The 22,186-nt window shown below is 48.8% G+C and overlaps 1 protein-coding gene across 5 annotated transcripts in view; it reads left to right on the top strand.

Moving 5' to 3' along the window:
• The window catches only part of LOC132385590 (sorting nexin-11-like), a 218,115-nt gene that overhangs the window by 6,447 nt on the left and 189,482 nt on the right, over window positions 1–22,186 (top strand). For all 5 annotated transcript variants that reach the window (XM_059957761.1, XM_059957760.1, XM_059957762.1 and 2 more), the window contains one exon: window positions 17,298–17,378. The gene's annotated coding sequence lies outside the window, so the exon portion shown is untranslated. The remainder of the gene's footprint in view (window positions 1–17,297; window positions 17,379–22,186) is intronic.

Genomic DNA, 22,186 nt, shown 5'->3' with positions numbered 1-22,186 from the left:
CCAACACAGAGGAGATGGTGTTGGACTTTAGGAAGACTGCTCCCTGTTACTATCGATGGTGAGGACGTGGATGTGGTGAGGACCTACAGGCACCTGGGGGGGGGGGGGCACCTGGATGACAGACTCGAGTGGAGCCCCAACACAGAGGAGATGGTGATGGACTTTAGGAAGACTGCTCCCTGTTACTATCGATGGTGAGGACGTGGATGTGGTGAGGACCTACAGGTACCTGGGGTGGGGGGGGGGGGGGGCACCTGGATTACAGACTCGAGTGGAGCCCCAACACAGAGGCCGTGTACAAGAAGGGCCAGAGTCGCCTCTACTCCCCGAGGAGACAGGTCCTTCGGAGGGTGCAGGCCTCTCCTTCACACGTTCTACCGGTCTGTTTTTACCAGGACAATCTCCTAAACGGTGGTGAGCTGGGGCAATGGGATCAACATGGGTGATGCCAACAGGCTCAATAAACTGATTAGAGAGGCTGGCTCTGTTAAAGGAGTCAAACTGGACACACTGGGGGCTGTGGTGGAACAAAGGACCCTCCGGAAAACCCTGGTGATTCTGGACAACGTTCCTCACCCTCTGCGTGCCACCTCGGCTGAACGGGGGAGCACTTTCAGTAACAGACTGAGACAACTGCGCTGCTCCAAAGAGCGATATATGAGGTCATTCCTACCCTCGGCCATTAGGCTCCATGAGTCAACCTGTAGCCGGGGAAGTGATAACCCTTCCTGTTAGGGATAACTTTTTTTGTTATTTTTTATTCTACCTTATCTTCTAATAGCTGTGTATCTGTGCACTTACAATGCTACTGTAACTCCATAATTTCCTTTGGGATCAATAAAATATCTATTGATCCAGTTGGTTCTCTTTTACAGGCAGTCCCTGGATTATGAACGAGTTCTGTTCCTAAGTCTGTCTTTATGTCTGATTTGTACGTAAGTCAGAACAGGTACATCTGGTATTATTTAGCGACAGTCAAACGTTTGTCTTAGTATATATTTTACCTTTCTATGCATATAAAAAAGCGTATGTATTTCGGTAATTAAACCACTGCGTTGCTTAGTAATAATTGTAGTTTTCATCGGGGCAGGGCCTTTCACATGCTCCATTATTCTCACGTTCCTGAGCTCCCCCGGCTCCTAAAGTTCACCTGCACTGAGACAGGTTAAATGGGACAAGTGGGGGTTGTGCTGACTGGAAAAGGTGAATCTTGCTCAGAAAAATTTAAGTCAAATACAAAGTTACACACTGAACGTAACGGCAACATGATCTAACTTAAAATGGCGGACGTCATTCTCCTTCCTTGAGCCGATGAATTTTTAATATAATAGTCTACATGGACAGGCCGTTCGTAAGTACAAGTTGTTTGTAAGTCGGACGTTCGTAACTTGGGGACTGCCTGGATACTATGTAGTTCTGTAACTTCAGATAATTTTTATCTCCTTCATTTTATGGCTGCCGTTCAAAGTTCGAAGGAAATTCATTATCCAAGTACAGAAACACCCCTGAGATTCATTTCCTTGCGAGCATACTCAATAAACCCTTAAAATAATAACTATAACGGAATCAATGAAAGACCACACCAACATGGGTGTTCGACCAGAGTGCAGAAGACAAAGACCTTGCAGATACAAAAATAAATAGGTTGTAATAAATGTTGAGACTGTGAGATAAAGAGCCCCTGCAAGTGAGTCACTTGGTCGTGGGAACAGTTCAATGATTGGGCAAATGAAAAAAATCCCCTTTAGTTCAAGACCCTTGTGTATGAGGGGGAATAACTGTTACTGAACCGGGTGGTGTGGATCCTGAGGCTCCTGTACCTCCTTCCTGATGGTTGAGGGGTAATAACTGTCCCTGAACCTGGTGGTGTGGGTCCTGAGGCACCTGTACCTCCTTCCTGATGGTTGAGGGGTAATAACTGTTCCTGAACCTGGTGGTGAGGGTCCTGAGGCTCTTGTACCTCCTTCCTGATGGTTGAGGGGTAATAACTGTTCCTGAACCTGGTGGTGTGGGACCTGAGGCTCCTGTACATCCTTCCTGATGGTTGGGGGGTAATAACTGTCCCTGAACCTGGTGGTGTGGATCCTGAGGCTCCTGTACCTCCTTTCTGATGGTTGAGGGGTAAGAACTGTTCCTGAACCTGGTGGTGTGGGACCTGAGGCTCCTGTACATCCTTCCTGATGGTTGGGGGGTAATAACTGTCCCTGAACCTGGTGGTGTGGGTCCTGAGGCTCCTGTACCTCCTTCCTGATGGTTGAGGGGTGATAACTGTTCCTGAACCTGGTGGTGAGGGTCCTGAGACTCCTTCCCGATGGCAGCAGTGAGAAGTGAGTGTGTGCAAGTGAAAATTTGCAGATGCTGGAATTGGAAGAAACATGCCAGGTAAAGTCTGCAGGGTAGAGTAAACGGTCAACGTTTCGGGCTCAGACTCTTCGTCAGGTGTCCCGAATCATCGACTGTTTGTTCTTTTCCGTAGGTGCTGCGCGGTCTGCCGAGTTCCTCCCGCACTTTGTGTGTGTTACAGAAGAGAGCATGTCCTGGGCGGTGAGGTCCCTCAAAATCAGAGTCAGGATCAGGTTTATTATTTCTGGCAACACACACAAAGTGCTGGTGGAACACAGCAGGCCAGGCAGCATCTACAGGGAGAAGCACTGTCAACGTTTTGGGCCGAGACCCTTCGTCAGGACTCAAAACAGGTTCAATACCGCCCCCTGCTGACCGGGAGGATTCAGGAGAGTGGTCCCAACATCTAAAACAGGTTCAATACCGCCCCCTGCTGACCGGGAGTGTGAGGAGGATTCAGGAGAGTGGTCCCAACATCTAAAACAGGTTCAATACCGCCCCCTGCTGACCGGGAGGATTCAGGAGAGTGGTCCCAACATCTAAAACAGGTTCAATACCGCCCCCTGCTGACCGGGAGTGTGAGGAGGATTCAGGAGAGTGGCCCCAACATCTAAAACAGGTTCAATACGGCCCCCTGCTGACCGGGAGGATTCAGGAGAGTGGTCCCAACATCTAAAACAGGTTCAATACCGCCCCCTGCTGACCGGGAGTGTGAGGAGGATTCAGGAGAGTGGCCCCAACATCTAAAACAGGTTCAATACCGCCCCCTGCTGACCGGGAGGATTCAGGAGAGTGGTCCCAACATCTAAAACAGGTTCAATTCCACCCCCTGCTGACCAGGAGTGTGAGGAGGATTCAGGAGAGTGGCCCCAACATCTAAAACAGGTTCAATACCGCCCCTGCTGACCGGGAGGATTCAGGAGAGTGGTCCCAACATCTAAAACAGGTTCAATTCCACCCCCTGCTGACCGGGAGTGTGAGGAGGATTCAGGAGAGTGGCCCCAACATCTAAAACAGGTTCAATACCGCCCCCTGCTGACCGGGAGGATTCAAGAGAGTGGCCCCAACATCTAAAACAGGTTCAATACCGCCCCTGCTGACCGGGAGGATTCAGGAGAGTGGTCCCAACATCTAAAACAGGTTCAATACCACCCCCTGCTGACCGGGAGTGTGAGGGGGATTCAGGAGAGTGGTCCCAACATCTAAAACAGGTTCAATACCGCCCCCTGCTGACCGGGAGTGTGAGGGGGATTCAGGAGAGTGGTCCCAACATCTAAAACAGGTTCAATTCCACCCCCTGCTGACCGGGAGTGTGAGGAGGATTCAGGAGAGTGGTCCCAACATCTAAAACAGGTTCAATACCGCCCCCTGCTGACCGGGAGTGTGAGGAGGATTCAGGAGAGTGGTCCCAACATCTAAAACAGGTTCAATACCGCCCCCTGCTGACCGGGAGGATTCAGGAGAGTGGTCCCAACATCTAAAACAGGTTCAATACCGCCCCTGCTGACCGGGAGGATTCAGGAGAGTGGTCCCAACATCTAAAACAGGTTCAATACCACCCCCTGCTGACCGGGAGTGTGAGGGGGATTCAGGAGAGTGGTCCCAACATCTAAAACAGGTTCAATACCACCCCCTGCTGACCGGGAGTGTGAGGGGGATTCAGGAGAGTGGTCCCAACATCTAAAACAGGTTCAATACCGCCCCCTGCTGACCGGGAGTGTGAGGAGGATTCAGGAGAGTGGTCCCAACATCTAAAACAGGTTCAATTCCACCCCCTGCTGACCGGGAGTGTGAGGAGGATTCAGGAGAGTGGTCCCAACATCTAAAACAGGTTCAATACCGCCCCCTGCTGACCGGGAGTGTGAGGAGGATTCAGGAGAGTGGTCCCAACATCTAAAACAGGTTCAATACCGCCCCCTGCTGACCGGGAGGATTCAGGAGAGTGGTCCCAACATCTAAAACAGGTTCAATACCGCCCCTGCTGACCGGGAGGATTCAGGAGAGTGGTCCCAACATCTAAAACAGGTTCAATACCACCCCCTGCTGACCGGGAGTGTGAGGGGGATTCAGGAGAGTGGTCCCAACATCTAAAACAGATTCAATACCGCCCCCTGCTGACCGGGAGTGTGAGGGGGATTCAGGACAGTGGTCCCAACATCTAAAACAGGTTCAATACCGCCCCCTGCTGACCGGGAGTGTGAGGAGGATTCAGGAGAGTGGTCCCAACATCTAAAACAGGTTCAATTCCACCCCCTGCTGACCGGGAGTGTGAGGAGGATTCAGGAGAGTGGTCCCAACATCTAAAACAGGTTCAATACCGCCCCCTGCTGACCGGGAGGATTCCGGAGAGTGGTCCCAACATCTAAAACAGGTTCAATACCGCCCCCTGCTGACCGGGAGTGTGAGGAGGATTCAGGAGAGTGGTCCCAACATCTAAAACAGGTTCAATACCGCCCCCTGCTGACCCGGAGTGTGAGGGGGATTCAGGAGAGTGGTCCCAACATCTAAAACAGGTTCAATTCCGCCCCCTGCTGACCCGGAGTGTGAGGGGGATTCAGGAGAGTGGTCCCAACATCTAAAACAGGTTCAATTCCACCCCCTGCTGACCGGGAGTGTGAGGGGGATTCAGGAGAGTGGTCCCAACATCTAAAACAGGTTCAATTCCACCCCCTGCTGACCGGGAGTGTGAGGAGGATTCAGGAGAGTGGTCCCAACATCTAAAACAGGTTCAATTCCACCCCCTGCTGAGCGGGAGTGTGAGGAGGATTCAGGAGAGTGGTCCCAACATCTAAAACAGGTTCAATTCCACCCCCTGCTGAGCGGGAGTGTGAGGAGGATTCAGGAGAGTAGCCCCAACATTTTAAACAACAACTCACACAAAATGCTGGTGGAACACAGCAGGCCGGGCAGCATCTATAGGGACTGTTGACGTTTCGGGCTGAGACCCTTCATCAGAACTAACTGAAAGGAGAGATAATAAGACATTTGAAAGTAGGAGGGGCAGGGGGAAATCTGAAATGATAGGAAAGGACCGGGTGGAGTGGGGTGGGGTGAAACTGAGAGCCGGAAAGGTGATTGGCAAAAGGGAGACAGAGCTGGAGAAGGGAAAGGATCATGGGACGGGAGGCCTCGGGAGAAAGAAGGGGGAGGGGGGAGCACCAGAGGGAGATGGAGAACAGGCAAAGAGTGATGGGCAGAGAGAAGGAACACATACTAATCCTCGCAGAGGGATCAGAAGTGGAGAGAGAGAGCAGTTTCAAGTTCCTGGGTGTCAAGATCTCTGAGGACCTAACCTGGTCCCAACATATCGATGTAGTTATAAAGAAGGGAAAACAGTGACTATACTTCATTAGGAGTTTGAAGAGATTTGGTACGTAACAGATGCACTTAAAAACTTCTATAGTTGTACCGTGGAGAACATTCTGACAGGTTGCATCTGTCTGATATGGGGGCGGTGGAGGGCTGCTGCGCGGATCTGAAAGAAGCTGCTGAGGGCGTCAGGTTAGTCAAACGTTTGTCTTAGTATATAGTATATATTTTACCTTTCTATGCATATAAAACACTTAAGAAACGTATGTATTCCAATAATTAAACCACTGCATTGCTTAGTAATAATTGAGAAAGTTACAATGTGAAAACTTACTACACTACACGCTGCATCTGCAAGGCAAACAGCATTATGAAGGACCCCACGCACCCCTCATACAATCTCTTCTCCCTTCTGCCATCTGGGAAAAGGCACCGGAGCATTCGGGCTCTCACGACCAGACTGTGTAACAGTTTCTTCCCCCAAGCTATCAGACTCCTCAATACCCAGAGCCTGGACTGACACCTTACTGCCCTATTGTCCTGTTTATTATTTATTGTAATGCCTGCACTGTTTTGTGCATTTTATGCAGTCCTGGGTAGGTCTGTGGTCTAGTGTTTTTTTCTGTGTTGTTTTTAAGTAGTTCAGTGTAGTTTTTGTACTGTGTCATGTAACACCATGGTCCTGAAAAGCATTGTCTCATTTTTACTGTGTGCTGTACCAGCAGTGATGGTCGAAATGACGATAAAAAGTGACTTGACTAATAGACAATCGATTATGGCTCACACCAGAAGTGAATGGCAAATTAATTAAAATGGCTGTTGATTGGACACTGGCTCAGCTGTTTCAGTCATTCCACAGTGGTATTTCAAAGGTAATGACTTGAAGCCTGCAGATATCCAACTTAGAATGGCGAAGAGATTTCTCCTGTGGGAATGACATTTATAACAGTGAAGTACAACAAGCTACAAACACGAGGAAGTCTGCAGGCGCTGGAAATCCAGAACAACGCACACAAAATACACAAAATGCTGGAGGAGGTCAGCAGGTCAGGCACCCTGACCCTGCCCCCCGGTTCCGGTCGACTGGTGGCGCAGTGAGATCAGCGCCGGGCTGGAGAACGGAGTTTCCCGAGGTCCAAACAGTGACAGACCTCTCCCGTGCCGTGGTTGACGTCGAGCTCGCAACTTGACCTCGTAAAAAAAATACCCTGCCACCTCCAGTTTAAATTCCCACGCGGAATATTGGAATATTGTGGAGGATCAAATACCCAAACCCAGCACAGCCCCCACTTGTCCCATTTAGCCTGTCTCAAAGCGGTGGTCCTTAGGACCCAGCGGACGTCGGGAGCCGCCGCCCGCAGTGTTTCTGTTCCATTGACGGAAAGTGATTGCGATTGGAAATAAAGTGGAAATAACAAAGCGATCGGGAAGAGGTGAAACGCCATCGGTCATTGGAAAAGCGTTAGGCTGCAGTCGGTCAACGATCGGAGCAATTTTAAAGGATAAAGTGAGAATAATGGAGCATGTGAAAGGCGCTGCCCCGATTAAAGCTACAATTATTACTAAGCAACGCAGTGGTTTAATTATTGGAATACATACGTTTCTTAACTGTTTTATATGCATAGAAAGGTAAAATATGTACTATATACCAAGACAAATGTTTGACTAACCTGACGCTAAATAATACCGAATGTACTTGTTCCGATTTCTGTACAAATCCGACTTAAAGACGGACTCAGGAACGGAACTCGTATGTAACCCGGGGACTGCCTGTAACTTTATTACCGAAGTACAGACACAATACGTTACCTGACATTCGTCTTCTTACAGTCGTAGTAAATATAACAATCTTAATAGAATCAATGAAAAACGCCACCCAGCAGGATGGACAAACAACCAATGTGCAGAGGACAGCAGGCTGTCGAAATACAAAAAGAAAGGACAACAAATATATATAAATAATAAATATCAAGAACAGGAGATGGAGAGTCCTTGAAAGTGAGTCCACAGGTTGCGGGAACAGTTCGGTGTTAGGGTGGGTGAAGTTTTCCCCTTTGGATCAGGAGCCTGATGGTTGAGGGGTGATAACTGTTCCTAAAACCTGGTGGTGTGGATCCTGAGGCTCCTGTACCTCCTTCCTGATGGTTGAGCAGTAATAACTGTTCCTGAACCTGGTGGTGTGGGACCTGAGGCTCCTGTGCTTCTTTCCTGATGGTTGAGGTGTAATAACTGTTCCTGAACCTGGTGGTGTGGGTCCTGAGGCTCCTGTACCTCCTTCCTGATGGCTGAGGGGTAATAACTGTCCCTGAACCTGGTGGTGTGGGACCTGAGGCTCCTGTACCTCCTTCCTGATGATTGAGGGGGTAATAACTGTTCCTGAATCTGGTGGTGTGAGTCCTGAGGCTCCTGTACCTCCTTCCTGATGGTTGAGGGGTAATAACTGTTCCTGAACCTGGTGGTGTGGGTCCTGAGCCTCCTGTACCTCCTTCCTGATGGTTGAGGGGTAATAACTGTTCCTGAACCTGGTGGTGTGGGTCCTGAGGCTCCTGTACCTCCTTCCTGATGGCTGAGGGGTAATAACTGTTCCTGAACCTGGTGGTGTGAGTCCTGAGACTCCTGTACCTCCTTCCTGATGGTTGAGGGTTGATAACTGTTCCTGAACCTGGTGGTGTGGGTCCTGAGACTCCTGTACCTCCTTCCTGATGGCAGCAGCGAGAAGAGAGCATGACCTAGGTTGGCGAGGGGCCCTCGATGAAGGACGCTGCTTTCCTGCGACTTGCCAATCATGGGCCTTTGTGCCCCCTTACCCAGCCGGACCTACGACACTAGGTCTTGCCATCTTGGAGGGTCACCAATACTCCCCCTTGGGCCCCCACTCAGCACAGGGGGAGTCGCTGATCTTCATCCTTGGTGCCTGGCCACCCAACCCTCGAGGATTGTGGGCCTTCGACCGTGGTCTTCAGTTGGTGTCTTTCCCCTTAATAAATCACCCCGAAGCATTTAAATGGCTTCTCTCCCTTCAGATGCTGCCTGACCCAATAAACGTCTCCAGCACTCTCTCCTTCTGATGTAGAATACCACAGTATGCCGTATTTTTATTTGTAATAATTGAACGTAGAACGGCACTCAGTGCACTGAGCCAATTAAATTAGTAATCAAATGGCTAACTAAAGTGGTCCCTTCTACCTGCAGAGTGTCCGTATCTTTGCGTTTTCCTCACAGTCACCTGCCTATCCAGACATCTCCTAAAAGTCCCGTCTGCCTGTACCCCCAGCCCAGGCCGTCTGCAGCCCCCGGGCTTAGTAAACAAGGTCTGTATCCTGGGGGTGGGGGGGGGCGACGGAGCAAGCCAGTGCACTTGCTCGAATACGCCTGCCCTGCAGGGGAGAGATCTACTCGTGCTAAGAAGATGGATGCCGTCCTGAATGCAAGCTGCGGACTTATTGCAGGTTGTCTAAAACCAGTAAACACCGACGGCCCATATATCCTGGCAGGTATTGCTCCCCCTGATATAAGACGCACGAACGAATATAAGAGAAGGATCGACTCCGTCAAACATCTGATGAGAGGCACCCTCTGCGTGGTCGTACACCTACAGTCAGCTGCCTGACGTCACGGAACAGCTTCATGAACAGGGTTGATCCATTACAATCAACCCCACCCGAAGCCCGCATCGCCTTGTGGAAAGACCGGCTCAACCCCCAACGGTGGAAATTCCACCTGGACGAAAGGCTTACCCCAGGAAGGGCAACCTGGAAGTGGGACCGGTGTGGGTCGTTTAAAGGTGTCACTAAGCAGACGGGGATATACAACCAGCCCGGCAACTTGTGAACGTGGAACTGAGCCACAGACTATGCAACATCTCCTGCGGTGCCCGTCGCCAGAGGAACCCTGAACTGCTGCAGACCTTGCCGAATTCAACCACAAGGCGCAAAAATGAGTCCAGTTCTGGCTGGGGACACGATAAGAGGAGGAAAGGGGGGAGGTGGATCTGTGGAGCCACGGGTCCCATAAACAAGAGTCACAGAACAGAAACAGGCCCTTCGGCCCACAGTGTTGTGCCGATCTACTAAATTAGTAACCAAATGTCCAACCAAACTAATCCCCTCTGCCTGGGCAACGTCCATATTCCTCACACTCGTGCCTATCTAAAGGTGGCTTAAAAGTCTCCAAAGTTTCTGCCTCTACCGTCACCCCATTCTGTTTTTTTAAAAATTTGCCCTCACAAGTCCTTTGAACTTTACCTCTCCCCCCCCCCCCCCCCCCACCCCGGGCTTAAATGCCTGCCTTCTGGTATTAGATATTCTAGCCCCGAGGGGAAAAAATGCTGCCTTTCTACCCTGTCTCGTAATCTCTGAACTTGTGATCTGGAGGTTTGTGAAACATCATTTTCCTGTGCTCCCTGTGGAAATAGTTAACCTGTTGTATTCCAGTGTAGAGTATCCGTGGGTCAACTGTATGTGAACAGCTGACTCTTAACCGTGAAAAATTGCCATTGTTAACAGTTTAAGAATTAAAAAAAAATTGTCATTATCTCCGGTTTCAGATGGCCTGCGACAGCTTGCTGGTAGTTCCAAAGGCAAGAAATTTGGCTACAATCATTGTTAATAATTTGTGCTTGTATCACAAAGGGTTGGTTTGCAGGTGCAGCAGGCCATCAAGAAGGCAAATGGGATGTTGCCCTTCATTGCTAGACTGATTAAATTCAAGAGCAGGGAGGTCATGCTGCAACTATACAGGTTACTGGTGAGGCCGCACCTGGAGTACCGTGTGCAGTTCTGGTCTCCATACTTGAGAAAGGATATACTGGCTTTGGAGGCAGTGCAGAGGAGATTCACCAGATTGATTCCAGAGATGAAGAGTTAACCTATGAAGAAAGATTAAGTTACCTGGGACTGTACTCTCTGGAATTCGGAAGAATGGGAGGGGACGTTATAGAAACATACAAAATTTTGAAAGGGATAGATAAGATCGAAGTTATTTCCACTGGTAGGCGAGACTAGAACTAGTGGACAAAGCCTTAAGATTCGGGGGGAGTAGATTTAGGACAGAGATGAGAAGGAACTGCTTTTCCCAGAGAGTGGTGAATCTGTGGAATTCTCTGCCCAGTGAAGCAGTGGAGGCTGCCTTAGTAAATATATTTAAGACATGGCTGGATAGGTTCTTGCATAGTAGGGGAATTGAGGGTTCTGGGGAAAAGACAGGTAGATGGAGATGAGTCCATGGCCACATCAGCCATGAACTTATTGAATGGCGGAGCAGGCTCGACGGGCCGGATGGCCGACTCCTGTTCCTGTTTCTTATGTTAATAACACCTTTTCTGAAGTATATTGTGGTAAACTATCACCGCAAACAAGGTGAAACAGATTCGGGGGATGAGTCGCGCTGGTGCGGTGCGTTGCGCGCGGTCGAGGCCTGGAGCGTTTCGCTGAGGTGGGGGCCTGGGCCCTAATGTCAGGTGCGTTCTGCTGTTCGGGCGTTTCAAACACCGGCACCCAGATCGACTGGTAAGGCGGGGTTTCGGTACCGGTCCAGTTTCGCACTGAGGCTGTGGGGCTGCTGGGCTGCTTCGTGTCTGTGAGCTTCGCGGCTAACTGCCCCCTTAACATGAGCAACTGAGACCAAGGCTTTGGGCCTACTCTGGGCTGCTCTGAACAATCGTATCTAGGGACTCAAGATGGTTTGAAATGCTGTTGTTCACTTTCGTTGTTTACATCTCTTTATGCATTGTTTTTTTTCCCCCCCTAAATTTAGTTCTTTTGGGTTTCTGGCTTTGTGGCTGCCTGTGAGCAGAAAAATCTCCAGGTCAAATAATTCATACCTCGAATTGAATTTTGGTTTATTGTCATCTAGACACCACGAATGCAATGCAGTTAAAAAATGAGAGAACGTTCTCTGTGGGGTTCAGTGGTCCTCCTCAGTGGAATCAGTCTGTTACTAAAAGTGCGAGGGGTCCTCCATAATGCTCTGTAGCTTCTGCAGCATCAACACAACCACCCGGGTATCCAGTTCCATCCCCTCCCCAGAGCGGAATAATACAGGTTTCCCCTGCTATCCGAAGGTAGAGTGTTCCTATGAAACCGTTTGTAAGCGGAAATGTCGTAAAGCGAAGAAGCAATTACCATTAATTTATGTGGGAAATATTTATGAGCGTTCCCGGACCCAAAAAATAACCTACCAAATCGAACCAAATAACATATAAAACCTAAAATAGCACGAACGTATAGTAAAAACAGGAATGATATGATAAATGTACAGCCTGTATAAAGTAGCAGTATTATATGTAGTTTCACTTATCAGAATCGGGGAGACAGCAGCCAAAATCGATTTGGAGGGAAAAAAAAATTGGCACGTACACGCACGCGCACACAACTGCCCGCACAAGCCTTCGCGGTTTATGGTGGTCTTTCTCGGGGTAAAGACCATAAGACAAAGGAGCAGAAGTCAGCCATTCGGCCCATCGAGTCTGCTCCGCCATTTCATCACGAGCTGATCCAATCTCCCCTTTAGTCCCATTCCCCCGCCTTCTCACCATAACCTTTGATGCCCTGACTACTCAGATACCCGTCAATCTCTGCCTTAAATACACCCAATGACTTGGCCTCCACTGCCACCCGTGGCAACAAATTCCACAGATTCACCACCCTCCGGTTAAAAAAAATGTCTTCGCATCTCTGTTCTGAATGGGCGCCCTGCAATCATAAAGTCATGTCCTCTCGTACCAGACTCCCCCACCATGGGAAACAACTTAAACACACGTATGAAGCAGGCGTCTTTTCTTCGTAAAAGCAAAAATCATCTTTGGTTAGCGAATGTAGTTCTTTCGTAACAGCGAACTGTCGTAAAGTGAACATTTGAAAAATGGGGGCTGGCTGTAAATGTACTTTGAATCTTGAATCTAAGTGTTTGAACTGTACTACTGCTGCAAAATAGCAAATTGCACGGCATGTGTCAGTGATCAAAGTACATAGTAAATTCATTATTAAAGTGCACATATACGTCACCATAAACAGCTCAGACTAATTCTCTTGCTCAGTATATATGCACTAGAATGCCACTCGTAGCAGGATCAGTGAAAGACCACACAGAGCAAGACTTTTCGTGCAAAAGTACGAAAAGAAAATAATAATAATAAATAAATAAACAATCAATATTTGGAATATGAGATGAAGAGTCCTTGAAGGTGAGTCTATTGGTTGGGGTGAGTCAGTTTTAGTTTTCTTGACCATTTCACCTTTCACCCTTAAACCATGACCTCTAGTTCTAGTCTCACCCAACCTTTGAGGGAAAAGCCTGCTTGCATTTGGCCTCAGCCGTTAGCTTCAGCCAACCCGGGCGGCGCGAGCCCTGCTTCTTATCAGCTGCCAAATTTGGCCTCTTGCCACGATCAGGACGACACCGGCCCCTCTCTGGTGATTATCGGTGTTGTACCGACAGCCCCTGGCGTTTATCGCAGTGTTCCGCTGTAATTGGCCATGGGGTTGCACGAAATGTGAAGCTCCCAGGCTATTAATTTTTTTTTATTATTAGTTTTTTTATACATTTTACAAATTAAAAAAACCCAAATCAAAATGAGGAACATTAATACAGTGCAGAATTAAGCATACAATGACAATATGTTACAGAGAAAGAGAATTAAAAAAAAAGCACCCAAATTGAAGACAAGTAAACTTAGTATCCTCCCCCAACCCCACAACACAATAAAAAACCTCCAGACCAACCACAACACAATATAGAGAATATAAATCAGGACAATCAAACTCCCAGACTGTGAATACACTTAGCAACAGAGGATAGTAATGCCTTCTACCAGAAAAAAAAGGGAGCTGAAAGCAAGGGACCGAAAAGGAAAAAAACCCTAGTCAAGAGGAGGATTATGAAAGTGCTCGATAAAAGGTCCCCAGACCTTATGGAACTTTAGATCTGAATAATGAATTTTTTCGAGGTCCAAGCAGGCCATGATGTCGTTAAGCCATTGAGCATGAGTGGGCGGGGCAACATCTCTCCATCTGAGGAGGATCAAGCGTCTAGCCAGGAGAGAGGCCAAGGATAATATTCGGCATTTGGTCGGACTCAGACATAAATTTGTCTCGCCCCAGAAACCGAACAAAGCAATTAAAGGATTTGGTTCTAGGTGCTGATTCAGAATATACGATAACGTAGTGAAGACATCTTTCCAAAATTTCTCCAAGCTAGGACAGAACCAGTACATTTGAATGAGAGAGGCCTCGCCCCTCTTGCATTTATCACAGAGCGGACTAATGTCAGGGTAGAATCGAGATAGTTTAGATTTAGACATATGGGCTCTATGAATAATCTTAAACTGTAAAAGGCAATGGCGAGCACAAAGAGAGGTTGAGTTAACCAATTTGAGAATCGAGACACAACTCTCATCAGATAAGGAGGTATTTAAATCCTGCTCCCATGCCATTTTAATTTTATCCACAGGGGCCCGTCGTAAGGCTGCTAATTTATCTCGAATAATTGATATTAAACCTTTACCTAGTGGATTAATGGAAAGAAATAAGTCCATAGCATTTTTCGCAGGCATTTCAGGAAAGTTAGGAATTAGAGGAGCAATAAAGTGTCTAATTTGGACTCCCAGGCTATTAATGAATATATTTATTGAGACGCAGTGCAGAATCGGACCTTCGAGCCATGCTGCCCAGCGGTTTCCTTCCTCCCCCGATTTAAACCCAGCCTGTCGTATCCGGTGGTGACACCCGCGGTGACGGTGTGAAATCTGCGCTGGACCTGGGATCGGAGCCGCTGCTTTTGCTTCCCTTCTGCGTCGGGCGGCGATTAGTGCTGCCCGGGATTTCCCCTCCGGGTCTAATCACGGCTCGCTGGGGAAAAGCTCTCTGCTTTTGAACCTCTGCCTCGATTCCACTTGCCCGGCGAGGGCCCGGGAACTCCTCAGGGGTTGACCACGGGACAATTTACAATGACCAATTAACCGACTAACCTGAACATCTTTGGAATTTGGGAGGAAACCCACGCGGTCACGGGCAGAACGTACTGACTCCTTGCGGGCAGTCTCTTCTGTGAGAAGGCTTTTTAAACCGCCTCCTCCGCCCCCCCCCCCCCCCACCCATCCCGGGCTTGGAGTTCATAATTAAAATTTTGAAGAAGAGGTTTAACATGAGCTACAACAAGACGCTGGAGAGGTTGTTTCCTCTGGAGCCGCAGAAGCTGAGGGGAGATCTGATCGAGACTTATAAGATCATGACATAAGACGGTTTCTTATTCCCAGAGTGATGTGTGTGGGGGAGGGGGCAGATTTTGGTTTTACACAGAATCAGGTTTAATAGCACCGGCATATGTCGTGAAATTTGTTGTCTTTGTGGCAGTAGTACCTTACCATACATAATAAAGGGAAAAATATTAATTAAACAGTTTTTAAAAAAATGTATATGTGTATCAATAAAATAGTTAAATTCAATAAGTAGCACATAAATAGAAATTAAAAAAAGTAGTGAGCTGGAGTTTATGGGTTCAATGTCCATTCAGAAATCGGATGGCAGAGGGGAAGAAGCTGTTCCTGAAACATTGAGTGTGTGCCTTCAGGCTCCTGTACCTCCTCCCTGATGGCAGAGGGGAAGAAGCTGTTCCTGAATCGTTGAGTGTGTGTCTTCAGGCTCCTGTACCTCCTCCCTGATGGCAGAGGGGAAGAAGCTGTTCCTGAATCGTTGAGTGTGTGTCTTCAGGCTCCTGTACCTCCTCCCTGATGGCAGAGGGGAAGAAGCTGTTCTTGAATCGTTGAGTGTGTGCCTTCAGGCTCCTGTACCCCCTCCCTGATGGCAGAGGGGAAGGAGCTGTTCCTGAATCGTTGAGTGTGTGTCTTCAGGCTCCTGTACCTCCTCCCTCTCACACACACTCTCTCTTTCACACTCTTGCACTCTCTCTCACACCACCCCCCACCCTCTCTCTCACACACTCGTACTCACACAGAGATCTAAACAGACACACGTACACACTCTCAAAATGCTGGAGTGACTCTGCAGGCCAGGCAGCTCCTGTGGAAAAGAGTGAACAGTTGATGTTTCAGGCCGCGACCCTCCTCTCTGATGGTCGCCAGGAGAAGAGGGCGTGTCCTGAATGATCAGGGGTCCGAAATGGTAGATGCCTCACCTCTTTGAGGCAGTGCCCTTTGAAGAGGCTCTCGATGCTGGTGAGGCTTTGTGTCTGAGTTTACAACTTTGTGCAGCTTTTTCCAATTCTGAGAGGCGCACCCTCTGTAGCGATTTTCTAGAGCCTTCAGTGACAAACCAAATCTCCTCAAACTTCTAATGAAACATAGCCACTGTCGTGCCTGCTTTGTAATTTCAGTGATATGTTCTGGGCCCAGAACAGGCCTTCAGTGATGTTGGCACTCAGGAGCCTGAAATTGCTCACTCTTTCCACCACTGATCCCTCGATGAGGACTGGTGCCTGTTCCCTCGACTTCCCCTTCCCGAGGTCCACAATCACTTCTTTACCAATATTAAAGTGCCATGCGGAACTACACCGCCAGCCAATCTCGGAGGTTTAAGAGGGTCAGAGAGATGGGTTGCAATTAAATGAGAAACTGAAGTTTTAAATTTGTGGCAAACAGGAGGAAATCTGCAGGTGCTGGAAATTCAAACAACAACACACACAAAATGTTGGTGGAACACAGCAGGCCAGGCAGCATCTATAGGGAGAAGCGCTGTTGATGTTTCGGGCTGAGACCCTTCGTCAGAACTAACTGAAAGGAGAGATAGTAAGAGATTTGAAAGTAGGAGGGGGAGGGGGAAATGTGAAATGATAGGAGAAGACCAGAAGGGGTGGGATGAAACTGAGAACCGGAAAGGTAATTGGCGAAAGTGATACGGAGCTGGAGAAGGGAAAGGATCATGGGATGGGAGGCCTCGGGAGAAAGAAAGGGGGAGGGGAGCACCAGAGGGAGACGGAGAACAGGCAGAGTGATGGGCAGAGAGAGAAAAAAAAGGGGGGAAAAGTTAAGATTAACTTATCTAACTTGCGTTAGCATTGACTTCTCTAACTTCCATTAGTGCCCCTCCTCCCTTACCCCATCCCTGATATATTTAGCTTTCCCCCCCTCCTTTTTATTTCTCTCTTTCTGCCCATCACTCTGCCTGTTCTCCATCTCCCTCTGGTGCTCTCCCCCCCTTCTTTCTCCCGAGGCCTCCCATCCCATGATCCTTTCCCTTCTCCAGCTCTGTATCACTTTTTCCAACCACCTTTCCGTCTCTCAGCTTCACCCCACCCCCTCCGGTCTTCTATCATTTTACATTTTCCCCATCCCCCTCCCACTTTCAAATCTCTTACTATCTTTCCTTTCAGTTAGTCCTGACGAAGAGTCTCGGTCTAAAACGTCGACAGTGCTTCTCCCTATAGATGCTGCCTGGCCTGCTGCGTTCCACCAGCAGTTTGTGTGTGTTGTTGTAAATTTGTGGGTAGTGTTATAAGAAGGCCATATGTGAGCTATCTCTCCCCCCCCACCTGATTTGCCACTCTCCCTGTTCAGTTGGGTGGGGATCGTTTTGGAGTGTGCTACCTCCCTTTCGGGAGGGCCCATTTTTTATCAGCTCGTGGCAGGTTGTGCAGCTTATGCAGTGGTGGGCTGCAATTAACTGAACCGCCACTCTGTTGTTCCCGAACAGAGCTGAAACTTGCTGCCTGGCGAGGGGAGACCGCTGAGGCACGGGTGTAAGGAATACAGCTGGCCAAACGTTCGCTTGGAGGTAAGTTTGAGTGTTTTTCTTTTACTCTCTGAGAATATTGAACGTTACAGCACAGAATTTGAAACTACGTTGTGCCGACTCAAAGATCAATCTAACCCTTCCCTCCTACGCAGCTCTCCATCCTTGTGCCTCTAAGAGTTTGTTAAATGCCCCCCCGATATTTCGCAAAGTTCTAAGTAAACTTGTTCTCCAAGTATAGATACATCTCCACATACTACACTGCGATCCATTTTCTTGTGAGCATTCACAGTAAACTCTAAGAAACACAATAGAATCAACAAAAGACCGCACGCAACAAGATAGCCAGGGTGCAAAGAAGATCTAACTGTGCCAATGAAAAAAGTAGTAATAATAAATAAGCAAAAAATATTCAGAATGTCAGATGAAGAGTCCTCGAAAGTGAGTGCATAGGTTGTGGGAACAGTTCAGTGATGGGGTTAGTTAAGTTATCCCCAGTCTGATGGTTCAGGGGTAATAACCCTTCTTGAGCCTGGTGGTGTGTGTTCTGAAGCTCCTGAACCTCCTTCCTGATGGTTGAGGGGTAATAACTGTTCCTGAACCTGGTGGTGTGGGTTCTGAGACTCCTGTACCTGCTCCCCGATGGTTGAGGGGTAATAACTGTTCCTGAACCTGGTGGTGTGGGTCCTGAGGCTCCTGTACCTCCTTCCTGATGGTTGAGGGGTAATAACTGTTCCTGAACCTGGTGGTGTGGGTCCTGAGGCTCCTGTACCTCCTTCCTGATGGTTGAGGGGTAATAACTGTTACTGAACCTGGTGGTGTGGGTCCTGAGGCTCCTGTACCTCCTCCCTGATGGTTGAGGGGTAATAACTGTTCCTGAACCTGGTGGTGTGGGACCTGAAGCTCTACCTCCTTACTGCCTCTGTGTTCCACATGCCCACCACTCCCTGTGTAAAGAACCGACCTTTGACATCTCCCCTCTCTCTACGTTCCTTCAATTATCCTTGGATTAAAAAATTCCACTCAAGGAAAAAGACTTTGGCTGCCCATGCTGTCTACGTCTCTTAGCATAAGATCATCTTAGCCAAATTAACTCAGTTGTAGGGTGAGCAATTTTATTATCTGGGTCAAAAAGCTACAGGGAATGAAGAATATTCTCTTCATGTCCTTCCCACATTGCATCTAATAAAATTAGGTTCCTATCTGTTCACCATCACAGCTTGTCACAGCAGACGGCCAGCCACTCTAGTGTTGTCTGGTTGACGTTGAGCAGGTCAGTGTCTGCTAAATCAGGTGAGAGTGGGCAGTGGCGCAGAACGTGTTCGGTGTTCCGCACCCTTTCGCCCCACTCACAGGACTCGCTGGTCTTTAAACCCCACTTCACCATGTTGTCTCCCGTCCTACAAACTCCTGCTCTTGCTCTGCTGGGAGTGCACCCCTTCCCTCTGTCAAGCCGTGCCCCCGGGGTCTGGCAACGTTTCTGTCGGTTCCGGCACTGTATTGTCTGGTGGGGTTCTGGCTTCTGTTTGTTGCCAGCGGTCAATCCTGTAAGTTTGGGGGGAACTTTCCGCGCAGTAGTTCCTCCACTGTAGCAAAGCCTTTCCTCGATTTTAGGCGGTTGGAAACTGGCACATGATGATGTAGTGGGTGCCATGGATCCGAGTTCTGTTTACCTTTATCAACTAGTCACGAGTGATCGAAACACTGAAGTACATTGTTTGCATTACCGAAGATGTGCTGGGGGCAGTACGCAAGGGTCATAATAGTCTGAGGAGTAGACAAGGGCTTTATTCAGTCCCCGGTCTTTCACTTGAGTCACACTAGTGTTTAAAGAGTTAAAGTGTGGGGGGGGGCACGGTATAAATGTTGGGTTTTGACCTGAGATGTCCACAGTTCTCTTCCTCCCACAGAGGCTGCGATATTCCGACAGATCGTTAAAGTGTCCCAGTTGAACTATCAGGCTAGTTGGCAAGTGATACAAGCTTTCTGTTACCTCAGGGGGTCACCTGATCTCGCCAAAAGAGGTGAGAGGCGCTCCTTCCCCTCTGCGAGCCTGCAAGTCACCCTTGGGCGAGGGTCATCAGGGTCATGGGAGCAGGTGGTGGACGGTCGTACGAGCAGCCGGTGCAGATCACAAGTCCAGGTGATGTGGCCACTGACGCCAGACAGACAATCTCTGAAGGGTATTGATAATGGCCGGGGGTTACCCGTCTTGTAAAGACACTGCCCAGGAAAGAGGTAATGAGAAACCACTTCTGTAGGAAAAATTTGCCAAGAACAATCATGGTTGTGGAAGACAAAGATCGCCCACGTCAGAAGACACGGCACATAATGATGATGTCATACGACACGGCACATAATGATGATGTCATATGCCATTGCACAGAATGATGACGACGAATATAGGTAACAGAGAGAAAGTTTGCTCCGGTGAAGAGCAAGGTGATTAGAGTCAGGTTGTGGAGGCAACTTGATTAGTTCTCGATTAGTCAGGGTGTCTAAGGTACCGTGGAGAAGGCAGGAGAATGGAGTTGAGAGGGATAATAAATCAGCCATGACGGAATGGCGGAGTGGACTCGATGGGATGATTTGCCGAATTCTGCTGCTATGTCTGGTGGCTTAGGAACAGCTGTTACCCCTCAGCCATCAGATTTCTGAACCAGAAAATGACGCTGGAGAGGCAGTAGCGGGAGACAAGGAAACGGTGGATGAACTGAATGAGTATTTTGCATCCGTTTTCACTGTGGAAGGTTCTCTAGCGGGGTACTGGAAGCTCGGGAGCATCAGCGGGCAGACGTGAAGGCAGTCGCTGTTACGAGGGGGAAGGTGCTTTGGAAGCTGAAAGGTCGGAAGGTGGCTAAGTCATCCAGACCCGGAAGTTCAGAGCAGAATTTATTATCGGAGTACATGGATGTCACCACGTATAATCCTGGATCAACGGACAACAAACTATGCAAATGCAAATATGAATAAACAACGAGAGCATGAGAGAGTCCTTAAAGGGAGAACATCGGTTGTGGAAAAACCAGAAATAGAATGAGTAAAGTTATCCCCTTTTGTTCATGAGCCTGATGGTTGAGGGGTAGTAACTGTTCCTGAACCTGGTGGTGTGGGACCTGAGGCTCCTGTACCTCCTTCCTGATGGGTGAGGGGTAATAACTGTCCCTGAACCTGGTGGTGTGGGTCCTGAGGCTCCTGTACCTCCTTCCTGATGGGTGAGGGGTAATAACTGTTCCTGAACCTGGTGGTGTGGGACCTGAGGCTCCTGTACCTCCTTCCTGATGGGTGAGGGGTAATAACTGTCCCTGAACCTGGTGGTGTGGGTCCTGAGGCTCCTGTACCTCCTTCCTGATGGTTGAGGGGGTAATAACTGTTCCTGAACCTGGTGGTGTGGGACCTGAGGCTCCTGTACCTCCTTCCTGACGGGTGAGGGGTAATAACTGTCCCTGAACCTGGTGGTGTGGGTCCTGAGGCTCCTGTACCTCCTTCCTGATGGTTGAGGGGTAATAACTGTTCCTGAACCTGGTGGTGTGGGACCTGAGGCTCCTGTACCTCCTTCCTGATGGGTGAGGGGTAATAACTGTTCCTGAACCTGGTGGTGTGGGACCTGAGGCTCCTGTACCTCCTTCCTGATGGGTGAGGGGTAATAACTGTTCCTGAACCTGGTGGTGTGGGTCCTGAGGCTCCTGTACCTCCTTCCTGATGGTTGAGGGGTAATAACTGTTACTGAACATGGTGGTGTGGGACCTGAGGCGCCTGTACCTCCTTCCTGATGGTTGAGGGGTAATAACTGTTCCTGAACCTGGTGGTGTGGGACCTGAGGCTCCTGTACCTCCTTCCTGATAGTTGAGGGGTAATAACTGTTCCTGAACCTGGTGGTGTGGGACCTGAGGCTCCTGTACCTTCTTCCTGATGGCAGCAGTGAGAAAAGAGCACAGTCTGGGTTGTGGAGATCTCTGATGATGGATGCTGCTTTTCTGCAGCAATGTTCTGAAAGGGATGGCTGGGGTGGTGGCCCAAGGTTCTGAGTGAGGTAGCTGAGAGATTGTGGAGCCATCAGTAGTGATCTTTTGAGAATTTCCTAGATGCTGGAATGGCTCTTGAAGCCTGGAAAATTGCAAATGATTCTGCACTCTTCCAGAAGGGGGAGAGGCAGAAGAAAGGAAATTGTAGACCAATTAACCTGACTTCAGTGGTTGGGAAGCTGTTGGAGTCGATTGTTAAGGATGAGGTCTCAGGGTACTTGGAGGCTCGTGATAAAATGGGCATTAGTCTTCATTGACCAATCTGTTGGAATTCTCTGAAGCATTAACAAGCACAAGAGACAATGGAGAATTAGTTGATGTTGTGTACTTGGGTTTTCAGAAAGCTTTTGACAAGGTGCCACACGTGAGGCTGCTTAACACGCTACAAGCCCATGGTATTATGAGAAAGTTTCCAAGCATGGATAAAGCAGTGGCTGACTGGCAGACAGGAGGCAAAGAGTGGGAATAAAGGGAGCCTTTTCTGGTCGGCTGCTGGTGTTCCACTGGGGTGTGTGTTGGGACCAATTCTTTTTACATTACATGTCAATTTTTTGGATGATGGAGTTGATGGCTTTGTTGCAAAGTTTGCAGATGAAATGAAGATCGGTGGTGGTGCAGGTAGTTCAGAGGAAGTGGAGAGGCTATAGAAGAACGGGCAAAGGAATGGCTGATGGAATACAGTGTTGGGAAGTGTCTTGTTGTGCACTTTGACAGAGGGAGTAGAAACACAATTTTCCAAACGGGGCGGAAAATTTAAAAATCCGAGTTGCAAAGGGACTCGGGAGTCCTGGTGCAGGATCCCCTGAAGGTTGACTTGCAGGTTCA

This window comes from Hypanus sabinus, assembly GCF_030144855.1.
Source record: "Hypanus sabinus isolate sHypSab1 chromosome X1 unlocalized genomic scaffold, sHypSab1.hap1 SUPER_X1_unloc_12, whole genome shotgun sequence".
Lineage (NCBI taxonomy): Eukaryota > Metazoa > Chordata > Chondrichthyes > Myliobatiformes > Dasyatidae > Hypanus > Hypanus sabinus.
Note: the sequence above shows the minus strand (reverse complement) of the source record. Positions and strands in the feature narration are given on the sequence as shown.